General features: G+C 39.0%; 1 long non-coding RNA gene across 1 annotated transcript; it reads right to left on the reverse strand.

Moving 5' to 3' along the window:
• Positions 1-913: 913 nt before the first annotated feature.
• On the reverse strand, positions 914-12,617 carry LOC125964098 (uncharacterized). The gene is made up of 3 exons (XR_007476763.1): positions 11,267-12,617; positions 4,033-4,189; positions 914-1,013 (listed from the first exon to the last, which is right to left on the reverse strand). It is a non-coding gene; the product is annotated as an uncharacterized LOC125964098 (long non-coding RNA).
• Between the last annotated feature and the right edge of the window lie 2,734 nt (positions 12,618-15,351).

A 15,351-nucleotide genomic window follows, 5' to 3' on the forward strand; every position in this document is an offset into this window, starting at 1 on the left:
GTACAATAAAACAACAAACAGAAAGCATTAAGAGCTGAATTATTCTGAAATTGGTCACACAGAATTCCAAAATACTTGTCAGATTTTAAGCAATAGATATTAGGAAGGTAATGCATGTATTTACATGAATCTAAGAACATTTTTGTAGCCTCCTACAGTTGAAATATACTGAGCCACAACAAGCCTCCAGACAAAGCTCACTTCTATAATTTAAGTCCCATTTGCAATAACTTCATAGGACAGCATAGACATTAAAACATATAATTTGTGTCGGCGGCAAAGAGATTCCATTATTCACTTATTCATCTTGAGATTCTCAGTTACAAACCAAAGAAATTGTTCTAGCTCATTAAAGCAGAAAAAAATACTTCATTAAAAGGATATAAGTTTCAGAATCTCTGGGAAAGACCCAGAAGCAGGCTTGATGTTCACTCTTCCAAGAACAATCTCCAAAATAAGACACAAGACTGTTCCAGCACCAGGGCTACCACAAGGTACAACATCACAGTTTGCACTGGTGGTTCCAGGTACTAGAGACAACTCCTAGAGTCTTTTGGACTGTGCCTCTGGAAGGCTGGATGTCTTGGCCTGCGTCAATGTTTGTGCTTGGCTGCAAAGCATGATGGCTAGAAAAGTAAGGTTATGGGCTCTGCCACTGTGAGCGGTGGGTTAATAAGGCGAAGAACTCCCCACACACAAAAAAAGGTATACAAAGGTGCTGAGGAATCAAATGACCACTGCCCACGCACCCACCCCTGCCAAAGCAACAGGGCATTAGATACTGGGTGAGAAAGTGTTAAAGAAAAATAAAATAACATGTTAAGAAACAAATTCTTGTGGAATTTTTAGTCCGTTGGGGAAGACAGGACAAAAATTAAGCAAATAATCACATTAATAAATGTATAACTACCAACCGCATAAGTGATCCAAAGGAGAAAGTTCTGGTTCTCTGAGAGCTCATATCAACTGGAGATCCAGAAGACTTCTTAAGGAAATGATTTCTGACCTGGGATCTGAAGAAGGAATAAGAATTAAACTGATGAAGGGAATTGAAGAACATTCCAGAACATTCCATTCAGGGGAAGCACATACGCAGACAGCTGTGATGAAAGGGAACACAGCAAGTTTGAGGAGGAGGAAGGACCATGTATTTACTTGAGATTAAGGTTAGGGTGGGAAAAGAGTTGTGTAAATAAGGTTTGAGAGGTAGATGGGGCTAGATGAGGCAATATTTATGTCTTCATTCTGAAAGCAAATGTGGAAGGGGAGTGCAAGAGTACTCTAATCAGATCTCTCTGATAATTTTGTGTCAACTGAGCACTGGGAGGCTGTAGACAACATGTGGTTCAGGAGGGAGGTGATTGTAGTCTCACCTCTTACAAGACACTTGGAGAAAACCCACCAGCCACTTTACAGTAGATTCTTGTTGCTTTTTCTTCGGCGTGTGTAAGTTCTGTTTTAATCAGTTTTGCTATAACTGTTATTTTGCAAAATTGAATTACATACATGCTTAAAACATTTTCTGATTTTGAAAAGTTTAATGTCATAAATATTCCTTTTTTGGAAACTGCATCTCTGATGACACTCTAGAGCATTTGCAATTCATAGCCTAATGCATTTGGCTAAGTTGAAATTCCTTGAAATTCAGAATTTATAATAAAAGGCATTATAGTTTCCAAATAGTAGTGGATGACCAGGGAATTACAGTATTTAGCGCTGCTTTTCAGACTTCCACCTGAAAACTGCCTTTCCCTGGTCGTCTGATCTACTGTCTCTTCGCCAATTAATTCTTAGTTAATTTCTGCATAAATAGCAATAGAAAGCTCTATAAGAACTTCATTAATTTTTTCTTCAATTACTTGAAATTTGGTTAGAACTGAAGATTTCTTTGCATTAAAGCAGCCTGAAGTATTAGCTTTAAAAAGTGTGGTTTGAAGCCAGGAGACTTGATGTTAAGTTCTGTTTGCATCACTTCCCAGATATATGACATTTTGAAAGTTATTGGAGTCTTTAGCCTTTGTTTTCTCAACTGCAAAAGAGAGGGCCTCCAGCTGAGTTGTAATGAAGATAAAATAAGAGGCTATTTCATCAAAGTGATTCGCATGCTAGACAAGTGTAGAAGCATAAACATGAAAATGATTTACTAAATAAACAGGGTTCGGAAATGCAGAAACACTGGGGTGCTTCATAGCAAAGAAAATATTCAAAAATTTTGCAGCATTTTAAGAATACACACAAAAGTAGAGACCGGAACTGTTTTGACTGTGCCTGTGTTCCTTCTTTCGGGATTTTCCTTGTTGGTCTCTGAGTTTAGAGCATGTGAAAACCCTGGATCAGCCTCCAGCAGCCTCCCAGCTGGGCCACACCCCAGAAAGCAATCGTGGCAGTAAATTTAAACAGAGTCCAGGAGTAAGCACAGCATATCTCTTCAACAGCCATGTATGCTGAGGTTCTTTTGGTGCACTATGTTTCATTTCATTTTATTAGCTGTTTATCAGATATACAGGGCGGAATAATAATACACCTCAGCTCAAGGCACTTTATAATCATCGATCCATATGAGTCTCTCTAGTTTTAACAGTTATTTATTCTACTTATCCACATCTCCAAGGTAACCATTCTGCTGTATTTCTTTTTTTTTTTTAATTTATTTATTTATTTATTTATGGCCGCGTTGGGTCTTCATTGCTGTGCGCAGGCTTTCTCTAGCTGCGGTAAGCAGGGGCTACTCTTCGTTGCGGTACACAGCCTTCTCATTGCAGTGGCTTTTCTTGTTGCGGAGCATGGGCTCTAGGCGTGCAGGCTTCAGTAGTTGTGGCACACGGGCTCAGTAGTTGTGGCGCACGGGCTTAGTTGCTCCACAACATGTGGGATCTTCCCAGACCAGGGTTCAAACCCGCGTCCCCTGCATTGGCAGGCGGATTCTTAACCACTGCACCACCAGGGAAGCCCTATTTATTTCTTTTTATTTTAAAGTGCTCTAAAATGTGTTGTGTGATTTTGTTAGCATTTATTTTAAACTATGTAAATCCTTATAGATCTCATTCATTTTCTTACTCTTTTGGACTAAGTACTATCTTTTTAAGATCCAATCTTATTTCTATGTGTACATCAGATATGCCCCTCCTAAAGCTCCATAACCACCCATGGTATGTATTCTCCAAGTCTTGCCTATTTACTCTACCCAAACTGCCACCAACTCCCACCACTGTAAACATTACTGTAATAGCTATCTTTATATATTTCACACTATAAAAATATTTGAAATTTTCTGTGGGCTAAATTCTCAGTAGCAGAATTGCTGTGTCATAGTATGTATGTACACTTAATTTGTCTACATCCTGCCAGACTGTTCTTCAGAATGGCTGTATCAATCTACTCCCCATGAAGCTTTCTGCATAGCTGCTTCCCTGACAACACTCAGCATTATCCAGTTTTCTAATTTTTGCCAATTTAATACTGTTAATTTAACCTGAATTTCTCTGATTACTATCTTCAGCATGCCTTTGAGGACTTGGTTTCGAGAGTTTTCTTTTCTGTAAATTGCTCTCTCATAGTCTTTACCTGTTTTCCTATTGCGGTAACTGACTTGTCAATTTACAGAAATTCCCTGCTAATTATTAATTCCTTTCCAGTTTTGAACATTGAAAATACCTTCTCCCATTTAGTCATCTATTAATTTGGTCCATAGTGTTCTTCATGAATGAAAAACCTTAATTTTCCTGAGCATAATGAAGCTTTCACAGATTATTTCTTCTTTTCTAACTTTCTCATCCTTGGAGATCTTCCCCTGTGGTCCTCTCCCTGCCTGAAGTCTCACCTGAGGGTGCTGGGGACAGAATGACAGCTGCTCAAGTACAGAGGATGGATCAGTTTTGTTTGATGCTCTTTCCGCACAACTACAACAATGACTGGACCAGGGTTAGTGCCATTATATATAAGTGCTAAATGAAGTTAGAAAGTCTCCCAGAGCTATGGAGAGGTCATTTCACCTCCTGGATTCTTTAAGGTGCACAGTTCCCCACGACTTACTTGGTTTGCATACAAGAAAAATCCTTCTTGCTCAGGGAGGGAGGGCTGCAGTGGGGTGGAGCAACGGAAGCTGTTTGTCACTCTCTTTCCATGATCTCAATTTCCATGATTTCAATCTCCATATTGTTCCCAGTGGATCGTTCCGAAAAGTCAGTATCTGGAAGATTTTACATAGATATGCATATGAGTAAGTATCTTGCTGGTAACCAATATTTCTTGCTGGTACAAACCAATCCAAAACGTACATTCCCACAATATTTCTGATTGTTTTCTTTATTGGGGTATAACTTACATGCAATAAAATTCTCCCATCTATACAGCATATTTGCAGGGGGAGCCTTAATTTTGATATAATTGTATTTAGCAATCTTTTGCTTTGTTTTTCCTTTTGAAATTTTTTGAAGTGTTTCCCCATTCCTAGATTGTAAAGATTATCTCATACATTCTCTTAAATCAGCTGTATTTTTTTCCCTTCTAACTTACATGTTTAATCTATCTGGAGGTAACTCATTATGTAGTCTTAGGTAGGGATACAATTTTTCTCCATATAGTGAGACAATTTCCCAAAAAAACTTCAACTAAACATTTTCTACTGATTTGTGGTAATTCCTTTAAAGTTTATTAAATTCCCATGGATATATGAGTCTCATTCTGAGTGTATCATTTTCTTCCACTTATCTGTTTATCTGATCTTATACCAATAGCACATTGCTTTTACTACTCTGGCCTTGTAGTATGTCTTAATATCTGGCAGGGCAAGCTCTTCATCTTTACGACTTCTCTTTAAGCAGCAGACAGCCATGAACTTTTATTTCTCTCTACAAATTTTACAGCAAATTTAATAGTTTCCCTAAAATATCTAACTGGAATTGTTACTGAAATTGAATTGCATTTATATACTAAATTAAAGAAAATCTCTATCTTAATAATATGAATTCATCCCATCCAAGAGCATGAAATGTCACTCTCTTTCTTCATAGCATCTTTCATGTCCTTCACCCAAATTTTAAAGTGTGACAGGAAAATTATTTGAAACTTGGAAATAAGACCACAAAAAGGTGAGTGGGATATCCTTTCAGTATCACATGAGGGCAAAGGTCACAAAAGTATAGTTATAAAATGTATTTAGTTTATCTCATTGTTTACCATTAATAAAAGGTCTCAAACTTAGTGAGGTTACATGTTAACTTCTAGAATTTTTTCCAGTAGATGCAAATAATTTTGTGTCTAATGAAAGAGATGACTCCAAAGATTTATGGTCTGTGTTTGGGACATTAGTTTTATAACTAATTCAGCAGTCCCGATATTTCTCTGCTAAACTGCCTATAAATCCCTGGCATCTTAAGTTCTCTTTGAACTGGCCATACACCTTATTGGTCCCCTTATTAATTAATGGGTTTAAAATCTTTAACATGTTGATTTTATATTTGCATGAAAGTCATGGTTTTAACTTTTTGAAAAGCACACTTTGGTGAGTTCCTTCATAAAGGTCTTACATATTCTAGGTTACTTTAACTCTTAGATAGTTTATAGTTGTATTGCAATTATGAATGGAATATTATTTTTCTGGAGTTTCCTGATTAATTATTGCTGGTATAGAGCAATATTTTTGATTTTGTAAGTTGATGCTGTATAAAGCAACTTTGCTAAACACATACTGGTTCTAATAGGTTGTCTCTGGATTCTATTAGTTCTTTTAAGTACACAATTACAATATCAGCAATTAATGAACAGCTAGATACTATACACTAATAAATTTTTAAAGATAGATAAAGTGGATAAATCCCTAGAAAATTATCAAATGCCAAAATTAGCCCTAATTTTACAAATACTTCCCTTGAGGTTGATCCTAGGTTTAGCTTCTGACTCTCAATAAAATTCATATTTATGTTGTGTACATAAATGACCTCATTTAATATCCACTAAAATTCTGTAAGTTAAGTGCTATGCCCATTATATATTGAAGAAAATAAATATATAAAGGGTAAGCGCATCGTACAAAGTCACAACATTAGTTGTGGTGGCTCCTTGTCAAAAATTCAGCTCTTGTGCCTTGAAACCTGGTACAATTTTCTGAGGCAGAAACTTTTGTGTGTCTCTCTGCCCCTATCCTCCAGGTCGTTTTATTACCTAGAAGTTCAGAAAAAAATAAAATTGATCATAGCAAAGAAATGTTCATCAGCTAATAGGGTAAGTATTCACATGAGGTTTGATTTTTGCTATCCTTACATCTACAAAGGAAGACCAATTTGTTATCACAGAAAAGTGAGAAATACAAAATGATATCTCATCAGGGGTTTTGCTTTCTCTTTGGAGTCTGGAGGACAAGCAGGTTCCTATAACTGATGAAGCTGCTTTTAAGATGTACTTGTGGCTGTGTTCTCATATTCGGCAAATAAATATACAGGGTGCCCAGTTAAATTTAAATTTCAGGTAAACAATGGATATTATTTTAGTATAGCCATGTCCCATGCAATATTTAGGATATATCCAGTATGTGTGTATGTGTGCATACTATATATCCAGTGTATATTATATACACATAGTATACATTATAATCTTTACCACAACCCTGAAAGATTATTATTCACCTTTTAATATTGATAAGGAAGCTGAGGTTCAGAGATATTAAGTAAATCATTCAAGGCCACCAGGTGGTAACTGGCAAAGCTGATCAAGACCATCTAAAACCCATGCTCTTATACTGCTTCCCCAGTTCCTCAAGTAACCCTGTGGGACAGCACCATGTTTCAGTTAACCCCAGTCCCATTCCCAGCCCTCTCCTCCCTTGCTCCACTCTATGGCAGGGGTTGGGAAAACTAAACTCTCCCTTTCCAGCTTCCATCACTTCCAGAGCAGGCCATGTGACACAGTTCCGGCCAGAGAAGTGAAAGCAGAAGTTGACTGGAGCTTCTGGAAAATCTTGGCTTTCACGATCAAAGGGACAAACATGAGTCACTGATCTGCCCCTCCTCCTCTTGCCATGATCACAGATTTGATGACGGGCGACGTAGCCCTCATCTTGTGATGACTATTAAGGAAAGGCCAGGGGGTCTATAGAGTTGCCAGCCAACCCTGGTACTATCAAACCTCTGAACCAAGGAAGAGCAACACCTACCTCTAGACTTCCTATTAGGTAAAGATAAAACTATTTGTTTAGCTACAGTAAGTCAGGGTGTGAATTTCCTTTCCACACTAATTATTTGGGTGTTAGGGATTCTCAATAGATTCAAATTCAGACAACATGAATTGGATGCCTAATACTTCCAGGCTCCCTGATAGATGTCATCATAATTTAACCCTTACAATAGCCTTGTGTGGTGGGGATTACTGTACCCATTTCACAAAACTGCAGTTCAAAGAAGCCTCGCAGCCTGTTCAAAGTCTACCCTAAGCTGGTAGCAACATCAGGATTCAAACCTGTGTCATCTGAATCTGACTGTAGGCTTTTCTCTTTTAGATGACTGGAAACACTCGTATGATACTGAAATAACAGTTTGGTTTCATTTTGAAAGTATGCATTCAACAGGAATTTTCCAGTTTTCAGAGATGAATAATCATTTTATAAGGAAATTTTACTTTTACCAAAACTCATATTCCTTAAACTCACTGAATACATTAAACTAGCCTATGGTTTTTCATTTTTATGTAGAGCAAGTTATGTTCTCTACTAGGGAGAAAAGATGTGTGATAAAATAAAGGTTGAAATCCAAGGAACATTTTTTTAAAAACCAAGTACCAAAAACTACTACGTTACAAATGTGAAAAAAAACCATGGAATATGATTGTAATAGTTACATCTCACATTGGCTGAGGATGGAATATGTAATGCTGGAGAATTCTTTTACCATTGCATTTTACGCTGAGTTCACAGTACTACACTGACTGCCAATCTCTTCATAATGAGAGTCTTTCGGCAGAGGAAAAGAAAAATAAGTTGTCATCTTAAAAAAGAAAAAAAGTACTATAGAAAGGGACAAAGATTTGTCAAAGGGCAGCACAATAACCATTATGGGAAGGCATTACAAAGTCAAAGAGAGCTGGGTAACCACTCATTTGCCCACCAACTTAATAGGATAAATTCCTCCAGGCTCTTAAAAGATAATGAGCACACCAATTATTTTCTCAGGGCACAGGAGCAGGTCGAGGAATTACTGCTGTGTTCTGACACAATAACACAAGCCAGACAAGTCAGAAATGTCATCGTCAAGCAGTCTAAGGATATTTGAGCAGAGAGATGTTAATCACAGGTGAGTCTTGCCAGTGGCTCTCCAATCACAGAAGTCAGGGTTCATTTTCAGTTCAAGCATGATGCTCTCAAATCAAATCTGGTATTAACGACATCCCACAATAAGGAGATTTGCAGCAACCATAAATCTTTAGATCTCTAAGTCAGTTGTCTATTTGTCCTTGTTGTCAGAGAGCACATATTTACTCAGCTTTCAGAGCAAAATAATTCATATAGATGCCAGAGATAGGGGAAGATAGCATTGATTCATGGACATGGGTTGCTGTGCAGTAGGTTTTTTGACGTAATAATAATTGCTATTTGTTTTGTACACTAAAAATAATTTCCAGGTACAAATATTACAATCTGTTCAAATCTATTAAGTTTTCAGGGGAAGTAACAAGAGTTTTGCTGGCTTAAGCAGTCCTCTGAAGTTCTTTTGTTGTTTCTATTGCTGTTCCATTGGGCTTTTAACTTTAAATATTTTATTTAAAAATTTTTAAACCTACAAAAATGCTGAAAGAAGAGAACAATAAATACCATTCATCTAAATTCATCAAAATATTAATATTTTATCACTCTTGGTTTTTTTTTCTGGGAATTTTCTTTTTTATTTTATTTTATTGATTTACAATGTTGTGTTAACATTTCTTTCCTTCTTGCCTATCTCTGGACTAATCATATTTTTTAATGTAAGAATATATATACTTTCTTGCTCTACCATTTGAAAATAAGTTCCAGACACCATGACAGTTCATCCCTAAATATCACACATCTGCTAAGAATGAGTGTTCTCCTATATAATCAGAGTATCACTTTCATATATCCACATTCAAATTTCCCCAGTTGACCAAAATTGTTTTTTTTAATTGTTTTACTTTTTCAATCTAGGATCAAATCAAGGTTCACACATTGCCTTTGATTATGTCTTTTAGTATCTTAAATCTTTTCCTGAAGAGCATTCTTTTTGTTTCTGTTTCTATTTTCACAACATTGAAAAATTCAGGACAGTTGTCCTATATTATGCCCCACATTCTGTATTTAATTGTTCTTCACCACGAGAATCAGGTTAAATATTTTTGGCATAAGTACTACATAGCACACAGGGGATGCTGTATACCTCCCATTGTGTCAGGTATCTATTCTAAAGGTTAATTTTCCTTGGCAATGAAAACACATAATCCATGGGATAATACCTCTTGCCACCTCCAACAACATTTTACTCAAAAGTTTTAGTATTCTTTGATGATCTTTGCTTGAATTGCATTCAGGTGCAAAATGGTGATTTTTTTAAAGAATTCTCTCCTTTTTCTACATTTACTATAATCTTCTGTAAAGAAGAGCTTTCCTACTTATTTCTTCTCTCTCCCTCTCTTTCCCCTCTTCTTTCTATCACTATAGATTTATGTTCAATGTGATATAATCTCTTATCATCATTATTCTTTTCAATGCTCAAATTGTCCCGGTTTTTTTTTTTTTGGTTTTTTTTTTGTTGTTGTTGTTGTTTGGCTTTTTTGCCGTACGCGGGCCTCTCATTGTTGTGGCCTCTCCCGTTGCGGAGCACAGAGCCTCTCCCGTTGTGGCTCTGGACGCGCAGGCTCAGCGGCCATGGCTCACGGGCCCAGCCGCTCCGCGGCATGTGGGATCTTCCCGGACCAGGGCACGAACCCGCGTCCCCTACATCGGCAGGCGGACTCTCAACCACTGCGCCACCAGGGAAGCCCTCACTCAGACTTTCTTATCAGATTTCCCGGAAGTGGGGCAGAAGGGGAGGAGGGAAGGATGAGGTTTAAGATGTCAGCAAACATCAAATAAATGGGTTCAGATAAAATTTTAAATATTTTTTAAATTTGTTTAATTTAAAAAACTTTAAAAATAGAAAAATTTTAAAGTTATTTTAATTTAAAAAAATAAATTAATTAAAATGTTTTTAAAATGTTTAAAAATGGGGTCAGACTATTACACTGGGCTACACTTACATTCTTTTACATAAGTCTATGAGATAGAGATCTGTTACATAGGTACCATGTGTGCCCAAATCACCTCCACAGGGTACATGTGAAGTACCTGGAATAAGAACACAAGGCACTTCCAGCTCTTTAAGTGGGAAACAACCTCTATTAATACACAGTAGCAGCAGAAAAATCATTATTCCTTTGCAAGTTACTTGACATTTTCAAATTGTTTCTAAATCAGTTATGGACAGGGCTATCAATTTTCTGTTTAGAAAATCAACTTTAGAAAGGATATGTGCTTTCATGATGTCAGAGGGCTCCTCAGAGGGTCAAAAGCATTTAAACTTGTCTCTCAGTCAAGACATCAAGATAATTCTAAGAGCCTCTATATTTCATATAAGTGTCAGATTAGAGCAGCTCATCATTAAGTTGAATTAATAGAAATAACCATTACATTTAAACACTCAAAAAATAAAGCTACAGATCTTTGTCAAAACATATAATGATAAAACAATAATATTAGCAGCTAACGTGAATTGAATGTCTTTATGTTCCAAACACATTATAGTCATCCTCGTAACAGTTCTTTGGATTTAATATTAATATTATCTCAAGTTTGCAATGAGGAAATTTAAGCCCAAAGAGGTGAAATAATGTGACCAACATCCCACGGCAGGTAAGTGAAGAAGTGAGAATTCAAACACAAAGCAGAAAAATAACATTGAAAATTCAACATTTCGGGACTTCCCTGGTGGTCCAGCGGTTGAGATTCTGTGCTCCCAGTGTAGGGGCCCCAGGTTCGATCCCTGGTCAGGGAACTAGATCCCCCACACACCGCAACAAAGACCCCGCAGGTCACAACTAAGACCAGGCACAGCCAAATAAATAAATAGATATTTTTTTAAAAAAAGAAAATTCAACATTTCATTACTGTATTTTAGCTCTGAAAGTAGAACACGGATTGATTTCCACTAAAGATAGAAAGCGCCAGACTGGCTCAGATTTTAACCTAATCAGCATAAACTTTTATTCTCTTCTCTTCTATTTTTACCTTAGAATATTAGGGTCCAGCATCCAAGACAGCCAGTAGCCAAATGACCAGGGATGGGGCAGAAGAACTGTTTGGACTTTTCCAATCCAAAGGATCACATCAACAATCAGTTTGGAATTCAGTGAAGTATGCCCTGTTGCGGTCTTGAGGTGATTTTTTTCAGCTGAAATCCAGATTTCTCTGTGTTGTAACCACTCTGAAGAAACAGAATAAACCCCCCACCCAAAATCTGGTTGGAACGTCAAGACTGATGACACACAACAAGAAGGTATGAAAGGTTTATTACTTACATGAAATGAGAGAGGCGTTGAGTTCAAAAGTACCTATAGACTAATGGGTTAAAAAAATTGTTCAAACACTGTTTGACCTTCAGCTTTGGAGATCTCAATATCACATGTGTAGCGTAATAGTCTACATGACATATTTTTCAGAGCACTTTTACACACATCTCATTGAATCACCTCAATAACTGAGTGTGAATGAGAGAAAATTTACCTATGCAAACGTGAAGCAAATATCTCATGTAATCAATATGTGTATTCCAGTAGGCAGAGGGTGCTAAACACCTTTATAACCCCTTGGTGCACGGCTTTGCTCAAATGGCTGTGGCAACCAGCTGTGCCGCAGATATAACCTTTGACAAAATGACACACCTCTGCTGTACTGCCCGTCACTTGCTTTCTGGCCCAAGCTTCTCTGTCCACTGAGATTCTGGGCTGTGATGGGTCACATGCAAATCTGTAAGTACAAGGAAATTAACACCCCTGGAGCAACCCTTGATTAACATAGGATAGGAACTGGGAAATAAACACTCACCTTTCCCTGTCCCTGGTGGACGATTCTGAGGCACATTCTGTATAACTCCAGTGGGGCCCTGCTAGCATTGAGCCCCAGCTGCACGCAGCCACCTTCTTAAAATTGCATCCTTGGATTCACTTCCTTTCTTCCCTGTTCCACTCTTCCCAATCTGCTGTGCTTATCCTGCTTTATCAGATTTGGCTACAGTAGTTAATAAATCGTTAATATATACTTCAAGAAAAATCACATTCCCTGGGGACTATTCATCAAGCCCTTGTCATGGAATCTGCTTTAGAAGGGAACCCAAACAAAATCAGAGAGTTTAAGTAACTTAAAAAAGAGTCAGTTAATGTTGCAGTTAGAAAACAGGTCTTCTGTCTGCTTATGGGATGTGATTAAAAGCACAGGCACTAAAGTCACATTCAACTGGGTCTGAAACTAACTGGTGCACTTTAAGAATGTGACTTGATTTTTCTGATGCTCAACCACTTAATCGGAATATTAATATAAATGATAATAACAATGGCCAGTCATTATTGAGTGCTTCCATGTGTACACTCTTTGCATATATTAACCTTCTAATCCTCACCGTAACCTTATGACATATATATATATTTTATATATATATATATATATATTTTTTTTTATTCAAGACCCATTTATTCTCTAATTCTGCCCACATGGAGACACCCTCCTTGAAAAGGCATTGAATCCTTCCATTCACTTTAAAACCTTGTGCTGAAAACATGTGTTCTGAGGTTTCAACTATGAGATCCACATTCTTAAAGCACTGATTCTTAAAACTCATCTAGATTTCTCCCCTTGAATGGGGGGAGATGACCCAACCACAGCGAAGAACAGCTCAGGACTGTGGGCTCTGCTCGCCCAGAAGACCTTGCAGCTCCCCTGACCACCCGGCTGGATCCAGGACTAGGGCCCTGAGACGAGGGGTGCCTGCTGGACTGCCGCCAGCGCCACCGCCCCCAGCTCCTGTCCTCTTCACTAGGCTGGCTGTCACCTCTAGTTTCCCTGGAGTTTGGGGATTCCAGACAGTCTCTGCTCACACTTCTGTATGACGCCTGCTGCCTCAGCACTGCTGATCCACACTAAGGGGGGAAAGCACACAGAACTGCTTTTCAACACACCAACATTCCACACAAAAGTTATTTTATAAGCCTGCGGGTTCTTTTTCAGCAGAGGAGATTCCCAAGGTCATGACTTCCCCCGGCTCCCCACTGCCCTTGCCGGCAGACTGGATGTGCGTGGCCGCCATGCTGAGTCGGGCACACCCCCGTGGCTCCACTCCGGAGCACTCTCCTGGAGAACCGAGGACGGTTCCCTGGGCTCATCTGTCCTGAAGCCAGCCCTAAAGTGACAAGAGCCACACCTGCAGGTCTATTCCACTGACCAGCCGCACAGGACCGAGCTGGGCCCACGGACCTTGGTCTGAATTGTGTTGGCTGGTCATTCTTGCCTAGGTTCACAGGCCAACAGCCAGTGTCCTTCCTTCCCTGCTCATCACTGCACCAGTGGCTCACTCCTACCTGCTGCCATCACAGGCCTGGCAACCTCGTGTTCGGGGCCAGCCAAGAACTGAGACCCCAGCAGGCCCCTAGTTCCCAGCAGGCAAACTCCCCATTAAACTACCGCTGCCTGGCCGTGTTCTCGAGGCCTCAGAGCCGGGAAAGTGCGAAGGGCATAGCAAGCCGCGGCGCCCCCAGCCCCGGACCCGCCATGCTCCGCGGAGGCGCCGGGTCCTCGCCGCACCACTACCCCCAACACAAGCGACCTCTGCGCCCGCCTGTCCCGCGGACCCGGGTGCGCCTCCGGCCACCGCGACCCAGGACGGAAGCGCGGGGCGTGGTGCTCGGCACGCGGCGGGCGCGCGGCGGGCGCGGGGGCGGGCGCGCGACGGGCGCGGGGGCGGGCGGGGACCCCGGGTTCCGGCCCCGAGGCCGCGCGGACCCGGCAGGCCCACCTCCGTCCCCGCCGCCCGGAAAGCGAGATATAGTAATAATAATATTAATAATAGTATTACTAATATAATAATATTAATATATTATATTAATAATAATATATAATTATATAATAATGTTGGTATTCTATTATTAATAATTATTATTATATATTATTATTATTTTCACCATTTTGCAGATGAAGAAACTGGGGTACAAAAAGCTTACTATGCCCAAGATCCTAGAGCCAATAAGTGGCACCTCAGGTATTCCAACTCCAGACGCTCAAACTCTAGGGCTCACACATTTAATCATTATTAAACACATTTAAACACTATTAGCCTCCTCACAGGGTTGTAATAATAAAATTTAAAATAAAGCATCTAGTACAGTGCCAGTTGCATAAACAGTGCTTATAAACATTAACGCAAAAAGGAAAGAAAAATACTTTTTAAAAAGTTTAAATCCTGATTTAAAAATTGACAAATACTTCTTTTCTGTTAATTTATCTTTGTTTCTCTAATTTCCTTTTTTCTTGGACTCTCTTCCATTAAAATGTCACTGCCCTTCCACCACTGTGACTCACTGATGTTTTATCTTTCCCTTGTTCCTGGTCCCCAATCACCTGCTCCAACTTTACCCATTTCTTCCTTTCAAAGCTCATTTTTCTCAATTTCAAGGCTGCTGACAGATCAGCCTGTGAAACATTAGAGAGTTTATTTTCATACCATTCCCTTCAGAATATCACCAGAATAAACGTATTTGTGGTACTTGAGACAAACACCCCAAAATACATGGACAGTTGCAATCAGTATTTGTCAGACCCTTCAGTATGTAAACAGAGGCTTCTCAGTGATCAAAAGGGATCAAGAAAAGGATTTCCCTGCATTGTGGGTGCTGCTTACAGTCTGAGGTACAAGCAATAAATAAATAAATAAATAAAATAAACACTTTATTTGATTCACTAACAAGATCATCTTTCTTTTAATTAATAGCATAAGTACTAACTCACCTTAACTTTCCTCACAAAGGATACCAATGAGGATAATTTGCATATGCAAAAGATTCACTCAGGGAGCTTTAATTAAGGTCCCTGATAACTTCTCTGATTGCATTTTTCACAACTGCCAAGAAACAGTGCAGTGCGGACTTCTTTCCCCTGGTGGAGGAATATTTTTTATAGAATTCTGAATGATTCAATGATCACTAGTGAAACATCAGCAGATGACACATAGATGATTCCACAACTGATGCACTTTGTCTCCTTAGGCAACCTTGAATTATCCTAAGTTTTAGGAAAGCAACATCTATAACAGCTTGACTCTTCTTTGG

The sequence above is a fragment of the Orcinus orca genome, chromosome 3 (assembly GCF_937001465.1).
Source record: "Orcinus orca chromosome 3, mOrcOrc1.1, whole genome shotgun sequence".
NCBI classification, from domain to species: Eukaryota; Metazoa; Chordata; class Mammalia; order Artiodactyla; family Delphinidae; genus Orcinus; species Orcinus orca.